General features: G+C 42.4%; 1 protein-coding gene across 4 annotated transcripts in view; it reads left to right on the forward strand.

Annotated features, from left to right (window-relative positions):
- LOC126248848 (uncharacterized) overlaps positions 1-20,641 on the forward strand; it is a 292,144-nt gene that overhangs the window by 71,528 nt on the left and 199,975 nt on the right. The window contains exon 1 of one of the 4 annotated variants that reach the window (XM_049950274.1): positions 15,311-15,327. The exons of the other annotated variants lie outside the window; for them this stretch is intronic. The gene's annotated coding sequence lies outside the window, so the exon portion shown is untranslated. Of the gene's footprint in view, positions 1-15,310; positions 15,328-20,641 lie in introns of those variants that run through there. 4 annotated transcript variants of the gene reach the window in all.

Genomic DNA, 20,641 nt, shown 5'->3' on the forward strand with positions numbered 1-20,641 from the left:
AAATTTTGTCTAAGTCGTCTGGTATCTTCCTACAGTCACTCAACTTCGACACCTTACCGTATACCACGGCACCATCAGCAAACAACCGCAGACTTTACTAGTAGGTATCGCCGAGAAACTGCTCAATAGCGTTCCTAAGTCTTTCTTCACGGAAGATTGAGAGACAGATTTCACCAGTCTCCTTACGAATCTTTGTGACACAAAGCGAAACACACACACTCACACAAATAACGAGCAGACATTGACACTAAGACGAGTGACTTACCAGGAAGAAGGAGTGCCGCCGACTGCGGCGAAGCCACGGATGTGTCAGTCCCCGCACTCTGACACCTGATACTTCCATCAGTCCCCTCTGCACCCACCGCCGTTCTTAGCCCGCAGTGCGAATCTTTAGGAACAGCATTTCTCGCCAAGATACACCATCACCCTCTTAAAACAGATGACTGTAAAGAATAAACCGATTTGTGTTTCTTTATCCGAGTTTTCCAGATGATTACCAGGGTGCGTTACCCTATGATCACGTCTTTCCCCAACGCAAGGTCGAAAGCTGCCGCCACTTTGCAGAGAAGCTACATGTGACTAAATACCAGAGTTCCTACTTCTATGTATATACTCCGAAAATCAGTTTCAAGTACGTCTACATCTACATGATTACCCTACAAATCACACTTAAGTGCCTCATCGAACCATTTTCACTCTATTTCTCTACTGTTCCACTCTCTAACAGCGAGGTGGAAAAACGAACGCTTAAATGTTTACCTGCGAGCTCTGATTTCTCATATTTTCATGTCTCCCTGTCTAAGTGGGTGTCAACAAATTATTTTCGTATTTGGAGGCGAAAGCTGGAGATTTGCCGCAACGAACTACGCCTTTGTTTTATCAATTGCTACAACTCGAGTATAACATCCGTGATACTCTCTCCCTAATTCGCGATAATACAAAACGAGCTGCCGTTCTTTGAATTTTTCCGTTGTCCCCCGTCAATCTAACTGGTAAGGATCCTATACAGCACAGCAGAGGGAGGACAAGCGTAGTGTAGGCAGTCTCTTTAGTTTATTTATTGCCTCTTCTAACGGTAAGCAAGGGCGCCCATACACGGGGGCAGGGTACCACGCCTCCCGCCCTCTCCCCTAGCTCCTAGGAGAAGGAAAAAAAATATAGTGTCGTCAGAAAATTATTTAAAAGTCGGTATTAGGCAGGTTTTTAGAAGCGTCAGAACTGGAACTTTTTACGGCTTCTTACAAGTCGCCATTAGTTTTCCAAAATATTAAAAATACCCTATACTCCAAAGTCTAGCCCCCTCTCCTCCCCCCCCCCCCTCTCCCTCTCCAACAAACTATCGTAAGAACGTCCTTGCTTATAGGTATTTTAATAATGAAACCCAGTCTTTAGTTCGCTTTCCCCATCACGCCATTGGCGCGATCGATCCATTTTAAGTTGTTCGTAATGTTTTTCCTAGGTATTTAGTTGAAATGACAGCCTTTAGAGCTGTATTATTTATCGTGTAAGTGAAATTTAACTCACTACTTTTAGTACTCATATGGATGACCTCACACTTTTCATTATTTAGGTTTAATTGCCACTTTTCGCGTGATATTTCTCTCGTTTTCCAATCGATTTTGAACTTCCGGTTACTTTACGAGACGGTAAACGAAAGAATCATCTGCAAACAACTTAGGAGGGTTACTCAGATCGCCTCCAAAATTATTTATATAAATTAGAAACATTAGAAACATGATTTTCCGTCAGTTACTACGAATTGTGACCTTTCTCACAGGAAATCACGAATCCAGTCGCCCAACTGAGACGATACTTTATAGGCACATAATTTGATTATGAGCCGTTTCTGAGAAACCGTATCAAAGGCCTTTTGGGAATCTAGAAATATTGTATGAATCTGAGATCCCTGCCCATAGAACTCATTACTTCGTGAGAACAAATACACTAAAGCACCAAGGAAACTGGTGTAGGCGTGTGTATTCAAATATAGAAATATGCCGGCCGTGGTGGCCAAGCGGTTAAAGGCGCTACAGTCTGGAACCGCGCGGCCGCTACGGTCGCAGGTTCGAATCCTGCCTCGGGCATGGCTGTGTGTGATGTCCTTAGGTTAGTTAGGTTTAAGTAGTTCTAAGTTCTAGGGGACTGATGACCTTAGCAGTTAAGTCCCATAGTGCTCAGAGCCATTTGAACCATTTTTTTTTTATAGAATTATGTAAACAGGTAGAATGCGGCGCCGCGTCGGCAACATATGGTTCAAATGGCTCTGAGCACTATGGGACTTAACATCTGTGGTCATCAGTCCCCTAGAACTTAGAACTACTTAAACCTAACTAACCTAAGGACATCACACACATCCATGCCCGAGGCAGGATTCGAACCTGCGACCGTAGCAGCCGCTAGACCACCGCGGCCGGCGTCGGCAACACCTATATAACACAAGTGTATCCGTTACTGCTGCTACAATGGCTGGTTGTCTAGATTTAAGTGACTTTGAACGAGCAATGGGACACAGCATCTCCGAGGTAGCGATGAAGTGGGGATTTTCCCGTACGACAATTTCACGAGCGTACCGTGAATATCAGCTATCCGGTAAAACATCAAATCTGCGACATTGCTGCGGCCGGAAAAAGATCATGCAAGTACGGGACCAACGACGACTGAAGAGAATAGTTCAGCGTGACAGAAGTACAACCCGTCCGCAAATTGCTGCAGATTCAAGTGCTGGGCCAGCAACAATTGTCAGCATGCCAACCATTCAACGAAACATCATCGGTACGGGCTTTCGGAGCCGAAGGTCCACTCGTGTACCCTTGGTGACTGCACGACACAAAGCTTTACGCTTCGCCTGGGCCCGTCGACACCGACATTGGACAATTGACGACTGGAAACATGTTGCCTGGTCGGACGAGTCTCGTTTCAAATTGTATCGAGTGGGTGGACGTGTACTGGTATGGAGACAACCTCATGAATCCATGGACCCTGCATGTCAGCAGCAGAATGTTCAAGCTGGTCCTGTAGTGGTGTGGGGCGTGTGCAATTGGAGTGATATGGACCCCTGATATGTCTAGATACGATTCTGACAGGTGACACGTACCTAAGCATCCTGTCTGATAACCTGCATCCATGCATTTCAATTATGGTTCAAATGGTTCAAATGGCTCTGAGCACTATGGGACTCAACTGCTGTGGTCATAAGTCCCCTAGAACTTAGAACTACTTAAACCTAACTAACCTAAGGACAGCACACAACACCCATTTCAATTGTGCATCCAACGGACTTGGGCAATTCCAGCAAGACAATGCGATACCCCACACGTCCCCATTTGCTACAGAGTGGAGACAGGAAGACTCTTCTGGGTATAACACTGCCGCTGGCCACCAAACTCCCCAGACATGAACATTATTGAGCATATCTGGGATGACTTGCAACGTGCTGTTCAGAAGAGATCTCCACCCATCGTACTCTTACGGATTTATCGACAGCCCTACGGGATTCATGGTGTCAGTTCCCTGCACCACTACTTCAGACATTAGGCGAGTCCATGCCGCGTCGTGTTGCGGCATTTCTGCGTGCTCGCGGAGGCCCTACAGTATGTTAGGCAGGTGTACCAGTTTCTTTGGCTCTTCAGTGTAGTTACTAGTGTTTCATAATGACGAAGTTTTCTGATTACGTGCTGACTTTTTGTCAGTAGATCGTTTCCCTCGAGTTAATTCGTAATCTTCAAACACAGTATATATTCCAAAATCCTATTAAAAATCGGCTTCTTCGATATGGGTCTGTAATTCAGCGGATTACTCCTATTTCCTTTCTTGAGTACTGGTGACCTGTGCAACTTTCCAGGTTTGAGGTACGGACCTTTCGTCGAGCGAGTGGTTGTATATGACTGTTAAGTACGGAACTACGTATTATATCAGCATACTATGAAAGGAATCTGACTGGTATACAATCTGGGCCGGAAGACTTGCCTATACCAGGTGATTTGTGTTGCTTCATTACACAGAGGATATCTACTTCTAGGTTACTAATGTTGCCAGCAATTCTTAATTCGAGTACGCAGCTCGTGGTCTGGCGGTTGGGTTTCGCTTCCCGAGCACGGGATCCCGGGGTCTGGGATTTTCACCTGTCTCGAGATGACTGGGTGTTTGTGTTGTCCTCATCATTTCATCATCATCCAGGAAAGTGGCGAAACTGGGCTGAGCAAAGGTTGGGAAATTGTACGGACCCTGATAACCGCGCAGTTGAGCGCCCCACAAACCAAACATCATCATCTTCATTCGAATTCTCGAATATTTACTTCGTCTTCTTTGGTGAAGAATTTTCGGAAAACCACGATTAATAACTCCGCTTGAGTAGCTCAGTCATCGGTAATGTCACCGTCGCTATCTCGCAATGAAAGTATTAATTGTGTCATGCCTCTGGAGTATTTTACATGCGGGACAAATCTCTCTGTATTTTCTGCCACATTTAGGACAGAGTTTCGTTGTGCAAACTATTAGATGCATCTTACATTGAAACCCGCGCTAAATTTCGAGCTTCTGTAAAGTCCTTCGCCAGCCTTAGCATGGTGCCACATGTTTAGTTATCTTCTCGATGCAATGGCCTATGGAGCGCGGGCAGAATGCTTACATGCGCGCCTCTGTGTGTGCTGTAATTAATGTGATAATTTTTACGGTCCAAGTGGGAGTGACATGTAGATTCCTCACTTAATATTAGTTCTTGAAACTTTTTAAGTAGATTTTTGCGGGATAATTGGAGTCTGTGGTGAAGATTCGGTCAAATTAGATTCTGCAATGTTCCCGTGACGCTCTCCCGCACGTCAGGCAAACCTGTGACCATTCTTGCTGCCCTTCTGTGTATACATTCAATATCCACTGATAGTCCTGTTTGGTATGAGCTCTAAACACGTGAAAAATATTTTAAACATGATTTTTAAGCAGTCTCATTTGTAGACTGACTGCATTCTCCCAGTATCCTACCAATGAACTTAAGTCTGGCATCTGCCCTGCCTACGACTGAGCCTATTCATCATTTCATATAATATCCCTGAAAATTGTTATCTGTATGAACTGAGTGATTCCTGTATTGATTCATTGACATTGTAGTCATACGCTACTACACCACTGGCCATTAAAATTGCAACACCAGGATGATAACGCGAAATTTAACCGATAGGAAGAAGATGCTGTGATATGCAAATGATTACCTTTTCAGTGCATTCACACAAGGTTGGCGCCGGTGGCGACACCTGCAACGTGCTGACATGAGGAAAGTTTCCAACCGATTTCTCATACACAAAAAGCAGTTGACCGGCGTTGCCTGGTGAAATGTTGTGCTGCCTCGTGTAAGGAGGAGAGATGAGTACCATCACGTTTCCGGCTTTGATAAAGGTTGGATTGTAGCCTATCGCGATTGTGGTTTATCGTATCGCGACCTTGCTGCTCGCGTTGGTCGAGATCCAATGACTGTTAGCAGAATATGGAATCGTAGGTTCAGGAGGGTAATACGGAACGCCGTGCTGGATCCCAGCGGCCTCGTATCTTTAGCAGTCGAGATGACAGGCATCTTATCTGCATGGCTGTAGCGAATCGTGCAGCCACGTCTCGTTCCCTGAGCCAACAGATGGGGACGTTTGCAGGACAACAACCATCTGCACGAACAGATCCACGACGTTTGCAGCAGCATGGACTATCAGCTCGGAGACCATGGCTGCGGTTATCCTTGACGCTGCCATCACAGACAGGAGCGCATGTGATGGTGTACTCAACGACGAATCTGGGTGCACGAATGGCAAAACGTCATTTTTTCGGATGCATCCAGATTCTGTTTACAACATCATGATGGTCGCATCCATGTATTGCGACATCGCAGTAAATGCACATTGGAAGCGTGTATTCGTCATCGCCATACTGTCGTATCACCTGGCGTGATGGTGTGGGGGTGACATTGGTTACACGTCTCGGTCACCTCTTGTTCGCATTGACGGTACTTTGAACAGTGGACGTTACATTTCAGATGTGTTACGACCCGTGGCTCTACCCTTCATTCGATCCCTGCGAAACCCTACATTTCAGCTGGATAATGCACGACCGCATGTTGCAGGTCCTGTATGGGCCTTTCTGGATACAGAAAATGTTCGGCTGCTGCCCTGGCCAGCTCATTCTCCAGATCTGCCACAAATTGAAAACGTGTGGTAAATGGTGGTCGAGCAACTGGCTCGTCACAATACGCCAGTCACTACTCTTGATGAACTGTGGTATCGTGTTGAAGCTGCATGGGCAGCTGTACCTGTACACACCATCCAAACTCTGTTTGATTCAATGCCCAGGCTTATCAAGGCCGTTATTACGGCCAGATGTGGTTGTTCTGGGTACTGATTTCTCAGGATCTATGCACCCAAATTGCGTGAAAATGTAATCACATATCAGTTCTAGAATAATATATTTGTCCAATGAATACCCGTTTATCATCTGCGTTTCTTCTTGGTGTAGCAATTTTAATGGCCAGTAGTGTACCTTTTTCTTTTTTTCCCAGCTAAAACGCTTCACTAGTCTGAAAATCCTTTGACAATGTGCTTTTCGGTTGGTGTTTAGCCTCTCTGTGTTATAAATACACGTATATACTCGACATAGTTGGGTAACTGGTTACAACTGAAAATGACGAATGACTTTGGACAGCCTAACATTTTTGTGGCTGAATGTATGTCTCTCGTCATCCAGATTAGCAGGGAAAATGTGTGTGCCAATTACATTCTGTGCACCATAATTTGTCACTCGACAAGATGTATTTATTTATCGTCACTTTAGATGGATTGGTAATGAGCAGAGGGCACACTGTATGAGAAACTGCCGACTGTATGAAACTAGTTTTGTGGTGATTTATAGCATAAAATTATGTCCGCAAACGTAAATAAGAAACGCAAGTTTGTGACGGCTCAAAGAAAGATTTGGTATGCTCTAGTTGTCGTTACGGTAGTTTCACCGTCTCAACTTATTGGTGCAGCAGCTGGATATACGATGATACGGGTTGAATATTCATCGTCTGTTACTATAATTTTACTTATATGTGTGTTTAATGTGGTGTCACCGCTAGACACCACACTTGCTAAGTGGTAGCCTTTAAATCGGCCGCGGTCCATTAGTATACGTCGGACCCGCGTGTCGCCACTGTCAGTGATCGCAGACCGAGCGCCGCCACACGGCAGGTCTAGAGAGACTTACTAGCACTCGCCCCAGTTGTACAGCCGACGTTCATAGGAATGGTTCACTGACAATCACGCTCTCATTTGCCGAGACGATAGTTAGCATAGCCTTCAGCTACGTCATTTGCTACGACCTAGCAAGGCGCCGTATTCAATTGATATTTATATTGTGAAGCATGTATCATCAAGAGCGATGTTCTACAATTGTGGATTAAAGTTAAGTATTCCAAGAACTACGTTCTTTTCTTTATAGGATAATTACTTTATCTTGTTCCAGACCTCATGCCAATCTGCGTGAGCTTAACGCGTGCCTTTCGGCTACCTCCGAGTGGCGTGGCGGTCTTGCTACGCCACTACATTTAATATATGTTTACAGTACCAATACAGAAGCAATGACTGGTATTATTGATCCGAGCGGCAAAGATAGCACCTGCGTCGGTAGCCAATAGCGCCCCGAGCGGTAAAGACAGTACAACAGGGCAAGCTAACCACGAGACGAAGAAGATACGACGGTCATCTGAAATAATGGTTTAATTGTTAAAAGTCGTGTATCGCTGTATATTTGTTTGTGTAAGAGGTTCCATAATGGTTTGACATGGGTCTTATGGTTAGTTATCGGGAAGAAGTCGTATTGGACAGTCAAGTTCACACTGGGGACTTCGCAGCTGTAAGCTGTAGAACTGATAGTCGCAGACATGTAGTGAAACTTGCAGTAGTAATAGAGTTTGGGTATTTACAGGCGACTTTCCGCCACTGAATTACTGTCCAGTGGCTCACATTGTGAATCACTGCACTGCTATTGAAGGAGATCTAGTTATATAATGATGTAAAGAATGGCCTTAAATAAGTTGTTGGATGATAGAAATATTTCATTGTGACGACTGTACTTAGACCAAGCGCTTATTGTTGATACGTAACTGGATTTATGGTCAGGTTCTGGTCTGAATTATTCCATATTTTCCACCTGGTGTTACTGTTTAGCAAATTCAGAGGTAGTTGAGTGTTGCTGTGTTCCTATATGTGCTATCACTGTGGAAAATTGAGTGCTCACCGTATTGATGTGCAGGATTCGCACACACTAGGAGAGTATAGTGTGGTGAATTATTGGTGTAAAGGATTGAGTTGTGATTTTGCATTGAGCGGTAGTGACTCAATTTGCAAGATATTTAGCCGGCCTTTGTGGCCGAGAGGTTCTAGGCGCTTCAGTCCGGAACCGCGCTGCTGCTACGGTCGCAGGTTCGCATCCTGCCTCGGGCATGGATGTGTGTGATGTCCTTAGGTTGGTTAGGTTTAAGTAGTTCTAAGTTCTAGGGGACTGATGACCTCAGATGTTAAGTCCCATAGTGCTCAGAGCCATTTGAACCATTTTTGCAAGATATTTGATTGAACAGACATTAGTGAATTTCGGAACGAAAGTATGTATTCGTCGTACGGTGTGGATTATCCACAAACTGTCAAGTTATTCTCCGTAACGGTAAACAATAACCCTATAGAATCACTCATGCAGGCACGCCACGGTATTGTCATTACTTACAGTTTTGAAGGGACGAGTAACAATTAAATTAAGTCAAGGTAGTGAGCTATGATTTGTCAATACCTGAAGAGGCATAATTTTATATTTGGATTGTATAACGTCAGGGGCCAATGTGGTGGTGACAAGTAGGTTTTTGTGTGCATTTTTTGTGAATTTTAAGTCGTTGTATTGGGGAACACACAAGCTGAATCGCCTAAAACTTGCACCGCAAATATTGTGGAAATGGGTAGTACTATTGATGTGTTGTTTTCACACTGGACTGGTAGCCAGGAGCTCATATTATTAGCCAATCAAAAGAAATTGTATTTTTGTGAAAACATACACTTTTTAAAATGTATCAGTGTATATTGTCATTAACAGACTAAAAGGAGGATAAATAAGAGTATCGGTGGTGTTTGTTGCAGGATTCTAGCTCGAATCGTTTACGTAATATCGCAGTTTGTAAAGTTTCCACACCGACACTTGTTTGTGCTATTCAGTCTGCGTAGTGTAGCTAGGTACGATGTTGTTACGTTTGCTTACAGTGTGCTAGTGTGTTCCTTGAATGCAAGTTCAAATGGCTCTGAGCACTATGGGACTTAACATCTATGGTCATCAGTCCCCTAGAACTTAGAACTACTTAAACCTAACTAACCTAAGGACATCACACAACACCCAGCCATCACGAGGCAGAGAAAATCCCTGACCCCGCCGGGAACCGAACCCGGGAACCCGGGCGTGGGAAGCGAGAACGCTACCGCACGACCACGAGCTGCGGGCTTCCTTGAATGCGTTGGGACTTGCTAGTCAGTTAGTGTGTGACAGTTCAAGCAGTAGTCGTGGGTGGATGATTCGATTTACCAATACAGAAAAATTCGACGTGCTCATGGTGTATGGAGAGTGTTAGAAGAATGTAGTTCGTTCTTGTACAGTGCATGCGGCAAGATATCCCAATAGACGTCAACCATCTTGGCAATTATTTATCAGCCTCTTCAGCTAGTTATGTGAAAGTGGGAGTGTAGCACGTAGACAACGTATCAGAAGGAAAAAAATGACAACAGAAGGGGGAGTGGGGCAATCAATGTTCTTGCTGCTGTTGCAGCTCATCCGCACGTTAGCTCCTGCACAATTGCACAAGCAAATTGCATGAGTCAGGCAAGTGTTCTATATAGTGCTGTTTTTCTGAGGGAACGCTGGGGGATGCGTACCCCCAAACTTTTTCGTCGACAAAGTAATTTTTTTACGACGTTGAGAAATTGGAAGAGTGCCAAAAATTTATTTCACGGACGTAAATTTTTTATTTCATTTTTTCGTGTTCGTAATTGCAATGCGAACGATACTAATGCAGTTTTTGGTGGGAAAAGCGATGTCATTGACTGTTTCAAGCATTTCGAAGCTGCATCAACCGTTCTCGACAACTGAATCACTGGCAGCCAGTTCGACAAGCATGTAGTGCCCTCGCCCGCCAATAATGGGCGATGGTAGTGCTAAAGGCCTGGGGCCTGAATGGAAATTGAAAATGTATCGAGGGGTGTTAAAGTGCCAATTCCTGACTTCTACTTAGACAAAATATGTCGTGCAGAGCGCTACACCAATCAGCAGATGACTACAGAGTATTTTCCAACTCGTTCTCTCCCAGACATTTGCCTTACTGGTGTGACACTTTCTGTTACCACAGTGTATGATGACTGTGCATTATGTGTGAAATTGGGTGACAACTGTGTTTATCTAAGGCATGCCTCAGTAATGAATTTATATGATCTGGACACTGCACTACATCTTACATTGGAGAGACTGAATCGTTGGCTGCCTAGCATAGACTCCCTACGTGTGCATAGTGTTCATGTTGATGATCTGAAGCAGCACCTTTGTTTGCACATGAACGCTGAACCTAAAGAGAAACAGACTAAATGTGTGTGTGAAAAACCTGAGTACTGTGAGGCACCTATTGGCTTGAGTGAGATACGCGCTGAATTTATTGCATGTCAAAAAGCTTTATATGGGAAATACTGTACAGGTGCGAAGCAGAAGATGCATACAGATTGTAATGATATTCCTGAAATACTACATCCTGTGTATGATATTTAAATAAATAAATAATTTATGTACATATATAATCTCAAACCATGTTTGTATTGCATTTCATACCGCTCTTATTATAGTCAAAGTATCACAATTATTAATATTTTTTTCAATGTGTGAGCTAACAGGTGAGTTGTGGCTTCTAGGAAATATTCTATGTTCAGAGTTGGCGGCCGCACAGGAAGTTGATCAAAGCCACGGCTCGTTAGCAACCACGTGATGCCGCACAATAGCTGGACCACGTGGTTGCTAGCCAACCATGTGGCTGGGAATTCCTTGGTGACGCTATGTCGATGAAAGAGACTTGTATGCCAAGAGTGCCAAAGATGGCGGACTTTGTGAAACCTTGATGGCAGACATTTCACAGTTTGTATAGAAATTAATAGTAGCCAGATGAATCATGACACCTCAAAAAGAAACATGTACATTACCATTATTTGCATAACGATTCTGATGGTGTAATCAGTTTTTGAATATCTGTATTAGTTTAAAGTTTAGTATCCGACGATAAATTATACAAGCAACACCCAGCAACCAATTTCATAAATCTAAACGGTTCATGCGATTTTGTTCATCGACGTGTCTTTAGAAAGCTATTAGTGTAAACCTAAATTGGTATAAATTACAGGCATATAACTTGAATAGCACATGAGTTATTGGAGGTGAAAGTGGCCGATTACTATCGAATGCGTCAGGCCAAAAGTACTGCACAGTTACACGAAAAAACGGTAGCAGCATGATTATAAATATATTTAGTCGTCTGTGTCTTTGTTTATATCTGATATTTACTATTCATGAAGAAATTGTTTAAATATTTACTGTGTTTTAGAAAGCACAGAGACATTAGGCTACTGGCCTACCTTTTGCTGCTATTCCTTTGATATATGTTTATTTAATTTGTTTATGTATTTAATAATGTGTGTTAGAGCGTGTATATGGTCCAGCCATCGGAATATTTGTTTAATTTCAATTTATTTAAATGTAAATCCAGTATTTCGAATTGTTTCATTACGTTTGTGAGTGTGTGTTGGCTTGAAGACATGGTGGGAGCGCTCTAGCCAATCACAGCACTCGTGAATGAAGCGACTGGATGGAAGTGGGAGTTCTGAGCAGTGCGGCGCGAGGGACAGTCCCCAGGACACGTGAAGTTCGGGACAGTATGGCGCGACGGACGCAGAGTCGCGGGAAAGACTTGGAGAGTGGATCAGTTTGCGCATGTTCGCGGGAGATAGAAATATTTCGTAGTGCCGTCTTGTGCACTTGTGAGATTTCCGTGGCTTCTGCAGTGACGACGTAGTACGCGTTTAAAAGTGAATATCTCGCGAGCTATGTTGTTGTTCCTTACTAATTACGTGAAGAAGGAATCTATTGTTTCCCTGTTATTAAACTTATATTTTATTTAATTGCTGGACCATCGACATCAATAAGTGTTATACAGTAATAAAGAGCATTCTTAAAGGTATTTCTGCTATCGTACTTATCATTTAAAGTCGTTAAAATAGTACCTGTAGAATTTATTTAATTGCAATCTTTCATTTATAAATGTCTATGTTACGTTCAAAATTCGCAATTTCCGAGTGAAAGGAATCTTCGAAGATTCGATTCATGTGTCTGTTCATATTGTATACTGTAGACTCAGCAGTATTTGGCTTGTAATATGGCAACAACGTATCCCAGCCCCTAGACAACGAAACCAGCCAAAACTATTAATATTTCAACTCTGAGTCTGTGTGTATGTAGTTGAGGGCCATCCTCATTTCATTTATTTTAGAAAGCCCGCAAATGTTATACCAGTTATTGAGATAATGAATGATTAAGTTACTCTTCTTGGGTAAAACATGTAGCTGTTTTCTTTGTGCAGCCAATATAGCTCAGTCAGTTAAGTGATGGAGCTATAGTGGCTACAAATACTATTATTATCCTTTCAAGTGTATCTTTCTATATATGTCAACTACTTGTCGGTACCTGGCGTAGTTAGTATCGTGCAGGGTGGGTGAAACACCCTCATCACAAGGACTTTGTTGTCGGTGACTGGTCCTGTGAACATGCAAAAGAACACCTGAAGAAGAACAAGAAGAATGGAATTCTCCTTACTGATAATAAACGAGCAATTATTGTAGGTCCACCCAATTGTGGGAAGACTAATGTCCTCATGACGCTGCTAACACATGTAGATGGAGTCCAATTTGAGCATGTTTGTGTATTCTCAAAAACACTGTTTCAACCCAAGTATCAGCTATTGCAGGAGATATTGCACAGTGTAGATGGTGTTACATACACGACATTCAGTGAAAGCAGAGATATCCCTTCACCTGAAAAAGCAAAGCCAAACACTGTCTTCATTTTTGACGATGTTGCTGTGGAAAACCAAGACCAAATTCGAAAATATTTCTGTTTCGGTCGTCGCTGATGTATTTTATCTAAGCCAAACATATTCCAGAATCCCAAAACAGTTGGTTAGGGATAATGCAAACTTCATTATAACCTTCAAATCTGAATTTAAAACACATTTACCAGGCACATGTCGGAAATGACATGTCGTTCAATGATTTTGTAAAGATATGAGCTGATTGCTGGAATAATTCACAGTACGGGTTTCTCGTTATTGATAAAACAAGAAAACTGAGTGATGGTAGGTAAGGCAAACTTTCAAGAGTTTTTGCATATATAGCAGGGTAAGAGAGGTTAGTACGTCAGTATACGCTGCACCATGGACAAATTCGTGCATATGTCTAGCTCTCAACCAGAGAGATTGGGTGTACACAGACAGAACATTCACATGTACGTGGATGCGAAAATTCAGGCTATTGTGCATAAAGTTGGAGGTATGCGCAGGGAACTAGAGACGTATTACCAGACTCTTTTGAGAATGGTGAATGCGTTAAATGAGTTAGTTAATGAAGTCGGTAGGAAAGTAGCTGACTTAACTGAAAAGGTTGAGGCTATTGTGGGGAAAATAGATATAGAGTTCCTTGTTGTTGAGAAAGGGGGGGGGGGGTCAGGTGCATAGTAAGAGGAAGAAGAACAGTGGATATATAAAGCCTCGCACTGCAGAGATGTCTGATTAGTAGACACCGAGATGTCGACGAAGCAGAAAGTGATTCAAGCACGGAAAGCAGTTCGTGAGAAGGTTTTCGAGTACCCACTGTTACCGACTGCAAGCAGACAAACATGGGCTATTAAAACCTCCTCCCATCTAGAGACATCTAGACTCATCATACTTACGTTTCAGACTAATAGAAGATGTAATATAGTAAATGATTCCACCGTGTTCGACAACTGCAAGTTAACTAATGCCAAAATCAACCTCAGTTCAGAATTCTACCCATATGACAGTTTACATCTGCAGTGGAATAAAAATGTATACAGTCTAGCATATGACATGTATGCAAGGTTTCGTGCTTCTTACTCATACTATGAAATTGCCGAAGGAGAGGGAGGAGGGTGTCTACTCAGTCTGCGTAAGTTCAAGGAGCTTTCACCAATCATCGCAATAGACTGCTCAAAACAGAATGAGATAATTAAGTCTGGACCTTTAGATGTGCTAATTGAATTTGAATCATCAACAAATTTCTCTGAACACACTGCCGCATATGCTCTAGTTCTACATGACCGTGTGATCAACTACTGCCCGCTCACCGGTGTTGTGCAACGAGCTGTATAAGTGAATAGGTGCTGCACCATACCTAGAGCATTTCACAATGACGTCTCAAGGTGTGAACATTATTGTGGACACTCAGGGTTTCTATGATGGTAAGCGTAGACAGTTCATATTTAAAGATGTTGCGTTTGTAGCATACACACAAGATGCTGGAGCAATAGAGATATTCTCAGCAATCATTGCACCACCAAAGTCATTCACGTATGTGAGATGTTCTAAGGCATGGAAGAGTGCAAATTGATTAACACATTTCTACCATCGAATTCACTGGGATGATTCTGGCATACCCTATAAAGATATGGTGGTGCGCTTAAATTATTTGATCACACAGATACCATTGTCTATGTGAAGGGGAAGGCGAATATCTCATGGATGCGTTGAATCTTTCAGTTTTTTTCTATTCAAGACCTGAAATTCAATGGGTTTCCTTCTCTCCATTGACTCAAGAACACGCATAAAAAAAGTTTTGCTGTATCTGCTTATGAAAATGTAAAATTACTTTTAAGTTGGATTAATGAAAATAAATAATTTTTTTCCTAACAATCAGTGTATACTTTTTTTTTAGACCTACGTCCCTAGCATGTAAGTTTAACCATGACACTATACCTGTTTCCATCTATACCTGCATTCCACTGGAAGTGTGCTTACATACCCTTGTGCGCTGTCACAAGGAACTAGTGGTACCTGTGCTATTTATAGGTAGGCTTCTGCATTCCTATGCGCTCACCTTCAGTGACTTCTCTTAAAATGTGTGTTAAAGGCGGTACATCTGGTAGACGTGTGACTGCAGAGGGAGCTGTGTGACCTACTTACCACAGCCTTGTGCGCTGTTGACAAGGGAGTAGCAGCAGCAGTACCTGTGCTATTAATGGGTAGGCTTCCACATTCAAAATAACAACAGTGATGTAGGGTAACGATTTTTTTTCCTTTATTCAGTTCAATTCAATTCTTGAGATTACAATTCAGTTAGTGATGTGATATATATATATATATATATATATATATATATATATATATATATATATATATAGTTCTTGAGATATAGTTCAGTTCAATGCAGAGATACTTTTAACTTATTACTAGACTCCAACAAATGTTGGAGATTCCTCCAAGGGACTGTTTTTTTTCCTTATAGAGCCATACTTAAAACTAAAGCTGAGGTATAGACTAACTTACATGCTAAGTAGTGTTACTAATGAAATTTCACCCAAACAGAATATACTGAACCGAGCTGCTCTGTGAATTAATGTTCTCCTACTTAACTGGGTAGCTCTAAATATTTTTTTAACCAGATATTTTCTGTGAAATAATTAACTGGCTGGCTTCAACTTAACTAGGCAAGCTCTTTATATATATTTGAACTAGACATTTCCCATGAAATACTTTAATAACAACAACATTTAATTGGATGGTTCCAACTTAACTGAGCAGCTCTAAATATTTTTGAATTGGGTGGCTCTAGACATTTTCCACTACAGACAGCTTAACTACTTTAATAATAACAATTAATTGGGTGGCTCTAAAGTGTTCTACCCAAACAGTTGTACTAAAATATGATCTGGATGGAATTCAAACTACTTTGACTGGGAGGCTAGCGGCAGGTGAAGCTTAAACACTACTCTATTTATGCGCGCACACACACACACACACACACACACACACACACACATGAATCACGAAAAAGAGACAATAATTTTTTTGTAGCACATTGTGTTATTATGTATAAAGGGGGTCCATTGATAGTGACTGGGCCAAATATCTCACGAAATAAGCATCAAACGAAAAACCTAAAAAGAACAGTTGGTAACGGGTAGGTTTCTTAAATTAAAATACAGAACGTAGGTGCATTTGAACATTTTATTTTGGTTGTTCCAATGTGATACATGTACCTTTGTGAACTTATCATTTCTGAGAACGCATGCTGTTACAGCGTGATTACCTGTAAATACCACATTAATGCGCTCAAAAAATAGAAGCATTGAAACATCAGTCAATAATTCGATGCTGCGCCCCGTTGTTTTGAGCATAGCGTCCCAGGACAACGCAGGTGCCATGTAATAAAAGGAGGGGTCTAGACAGTGTGTGACCATACATACACTCTGGCACTTTTCGAAAACATCTGCAAGCAAACACACGTCTGTGTCCATGTATAGTCTTGCATATTCTCCCAAATTGGGGATGCTGAATTCCCGCCAGACATTCACTGCATGCTCATAATATTCTGTAGTTACAGCATCGCCTGTGAGAGTACTGGTAAATGCAGATATGTCGAGAAGCCTGGTTTCATCGAGTTATGCCATACTATCAACATACTCGCATGGGAAAACAACTTTCCTAGTCGCAAGTTGGAACTTTTCCTCATCACGAAATGCAGATCGAGTGATATGCATATCATTCTGAGGTAGAGTTTCAACGAGTTTCTGGAGAGAAGTCACCATAAACCGTAAAGGGTGAAGGAAGCGGAGCATAATTTTTGGCGTCGTTCGTTTTGAGAAAGAAATGCACTTCTCAACATTTTCAGGCAGGACACTGACCTGATCATTCTTCATACCGAAATTAGCCAAGTGCTCAACCAGAAAATGAGCATCATACCTACTCAAATTATGAAAAAAGACAGGTATGTGCCATGGTAACTTATACTTCAAATTGTATGAGTTATGAACTGCACCCCGGAACTTTCCCATAAGATGACAATGATCTCTACGGGGAGTTCCCGCTTTTCTATCTAACTGCAGCCCAAAAATATGACAATTAACCGCCCTTTCATACAATTCATCATCTTCCTTTGATTTGGTCATGGGAATGTTGGTGCTGTAGAGCTTATCAACTTCCCATGAAAGTTTTTCAAACTCAGTGAGAAGTCAAACCGCAGGATCGCCTCCAACATAAAACTCGTAGCGGTTAAGGTTAGAATCATATCCACATACAACTTGGAACGCTGCCACGTAAGGTACGTGTTTTTGTGAGAAGGTTGTAGGTGAGGCTCTCTTCACAGCGAGTAATAGGAGCCAGAAAGCATTCAAAGTCGACGTACACTACAAACGGGCATCGCTGCTGGTGGTGAGCATTTTGCAATTTAATGAAGTTATTTTCCTCTGTGGGCATAATAACACGTACCGAGTGCTTGGAAGCATAATCTAATAGATGTATCGCAAATAACTCGTCTGATGAAAAATAATTGAGACACCGTAAGCAAATATGTTTTACATAATGATTATTTGATTGTTGGGAGGAAACAGTCGGGACATGTCTTTGATCCAAACATAGCGATAATTATCACCTTCAAAGAAGAGCAGCATGTTTACATGCACTTTAAACTCACTTGCAAATTTTGAGAAATGGAGGGGTCCAACTACCGCATGCTTGTCTTGCACATCTGACTTGTCGTTATTCTTCTCCAGGCCATAAACGTGAACCGATATGCCGGTATTCTGCACCTCAAATTTAGGTACATCCTGGATCTTCACAGGGAACTCGATACCATCAAAGTTATAATATGTCTTAATATCAGCTACATGGCATGTACTCGGATGCTGGGGATTTTTCTCGTAATTTCTCTCACAAGCCAGGATTGACCATGCAAAACAAGCCTGATCCTTTCTATTTTCGTCATTAATGCATGCCTTCTTGTTAGCTATATCTTTAATGAGGAGCCTGATATAGCTAGACCCTCCTTTTGCTGGATCATATGTGGACGTCAAGGTGTGGTATATAGGTGACCGCCTTAGCTGACCCTCTAACTTCCATCTCGGAAAACTGGACCATAATAGCGCTCAAGGTGGATTCATGATACCACTCAGCAACGGATGTGCTCTGAGAAATAATGCCATTATCACCCCATATATAGTACTGTGGTGTAGCCTCTGCAGCGCCATGATGTTTAGGTGGGTGATTCAGCTCGCAGCAGAGTACTGCGCCGCATTTAATGCCATTAAATCTCGGATCATCTAGGACTTTGAGGAGCTCAGTCTCCAAGACAGGGAGGCATGCTTCTAAAAACCCGACAGGGTCGTGATACCTCCCTCCCAGATTCTCAATCCTTGTGAATGAGATACGCCCCTCAAAAGCCCTAGCAACTGCTGAGTATTCTATAGGGTTCATTATACTATTATTCTGATGTCCTTCACTATCATTAGGACAGAGGAGAGCACTACCGCTAGCCATAGAATAATCAATATTACTATTACTACTACTACAAATATGAGTCCACCCCATCAATGACGGGGCTGGCGAGGGTGGCTCTGCTGCCGGGAGGGTTATGTGTCAAGGTACACACACATTTCGCTGATGGCGAGGACGTAACGGCGGAGGAGGACGAGACACTGATGATGAATCGGGCTGCTGCGAGAGGGTGGCCCATGGTGGCCAGACCGATGATGTAGCTGCCAGGATAGTGGTGGGGTGGGCTGCGGTGGCTGCTTCCCAGAGGAGCCCAGGACAGGGTCACCCCCCCCCCCCCCCCCCAGGTGCGGCAGCCGTGGCCACTGTGGCTCGCGCTTCCCGCATGGCGACTAGCGGCGCCCATATAGGAGATGCATGACTTTCCGGACGCCGCTTTGATGATAATAAGGATGGTTTAGTCACCGCCGGTATGCGTGCCATGCCATGTTGAGGCACGACCACTGTAGAAGAACAAGTAGAGATAAAATAAATAATAATAGTTTCGTACATTGTTTACTGCTGCTGGCGTGGTGAAAGAATGAATTCTAACGATCACATGATTATAAGCAGAGTGAGTAATTACCTTTTTCGCTCTGGCTCCAGGGCATAAATAATTCGTCAGCTGACTCCACTGCACCGTCAAAGGAATCATCATAGTTGTCGTACAGGAGCAAGAGATATGATTGATCTTGTCGGTCCTCACCTAGAACGAAGAAGATATATAAATCGATTTGTTAGAGAAAAAAAAACTTCCTATACTACTACTAGCACTGCGTTTAGAATCTCTTTTTGCTTAAAAAAAAACAAAAAAACTTACAAGTATGCTGCTTGGTCATCTCATTATTATTTGCTGGAGGCTGCTCCTGCATCCGCTGATAAACAGCCTCCAGCTGCCTGTCTAGTAAACCCAAATCGTCTAGAGCTGTTCCTGCAATAGGGTTAGAGATAATTTTATTTATTTTGAATGCTGAGTTACACTGAAAGCTCACACACATGGATATTTTTCTCTATACTTACGTGAGTGCTGTTCTCGGTTATCTACAGCTGTGGGCTGAAAACAATTATCTACTACAGCATTGCTACGTCGAACATTCCCCATCTCTGCCTCCAACTGAATCTGAATTTGTTTCATGTGATCTAGAAACAAAAAGAAAAAAGAGGTATGACATAAGACAGAGTTTTGAATGGCTAATGAAGAAGAAGAAGTACAAATTAGAATGAAAATTATACTCACAAGGCAATTCTGACTGGGCATCGAACACAGGAGGCTGGACTTCCAGAGGCTGCTGCGGTCCAGCCCGCTTCTCACACTCGAGGACGAAATCCGCGAGTTGCACTATAACAAGGAGACAGAATTAATAAGGCGAATTTAACGTAAACACGAAAATTCACACTCAAAAGAGAAATTATTTACTCACTTGGCAATCCCGTATCCTGGACTCTTAAGTCTCTTCCCACTAGGCTCTGAGGTGTTGTTGTTGTTGGAGTTAGCTCTCTTCATCTTTGCAGGGATAAAAGAAATAGCGAGTACACACATGAACAACGAACTAGCCAGATGCTTCCAGTATCTCGAGGAGAACTGAGTCTACGATAATTTATCGATTTACAGCTAAAGAATTCATACTATGAGTGAAGATGCTATTTGAAGTACACACTGGGTGATATTGAATTCAACCTTTGAATCTGAAGTCATTAATTGTATATTGCGAACTCATTTCAGGAGAATGCAATTAGATGTATTCTTGATCAAGGAAGGGAGGTGTTTTTATTAGATCTCGCTAAAAGTCTGTGAGCTTAGTGATTTTCTCGAACGTGAATGCTATATAGGTGTAATTCTAGGTTGCTGGTATTAAGACTAGTGTTTGTTAACAAATCATTTAGAAAGTGTTGAATTGATAAAATGGTGAAATTTTTAGTAGTATTTAGGAATGGTATACAGCAGAAAGACGAAATTCTGGGATTCTAGGTAAACAGATCATGTTAGGGCGAGAATTTCTATGATGACATCAAGAAAATGAACGTTAA

This window comes from Schistocerca nitens, chromosome 3 (assembly GCF_023898315.1).
Source record: "Schistocerca nitens isolate TAMUIC-IGC-003100 chromosome 3, iqSchNite1.1, whole genome shotgun sequence".
NCBI lineage: Eukaryota > Metazoa > Arthropoda > Insecta > Orthoptera > Acrididae > Schistocerca > Schistocerca nitens.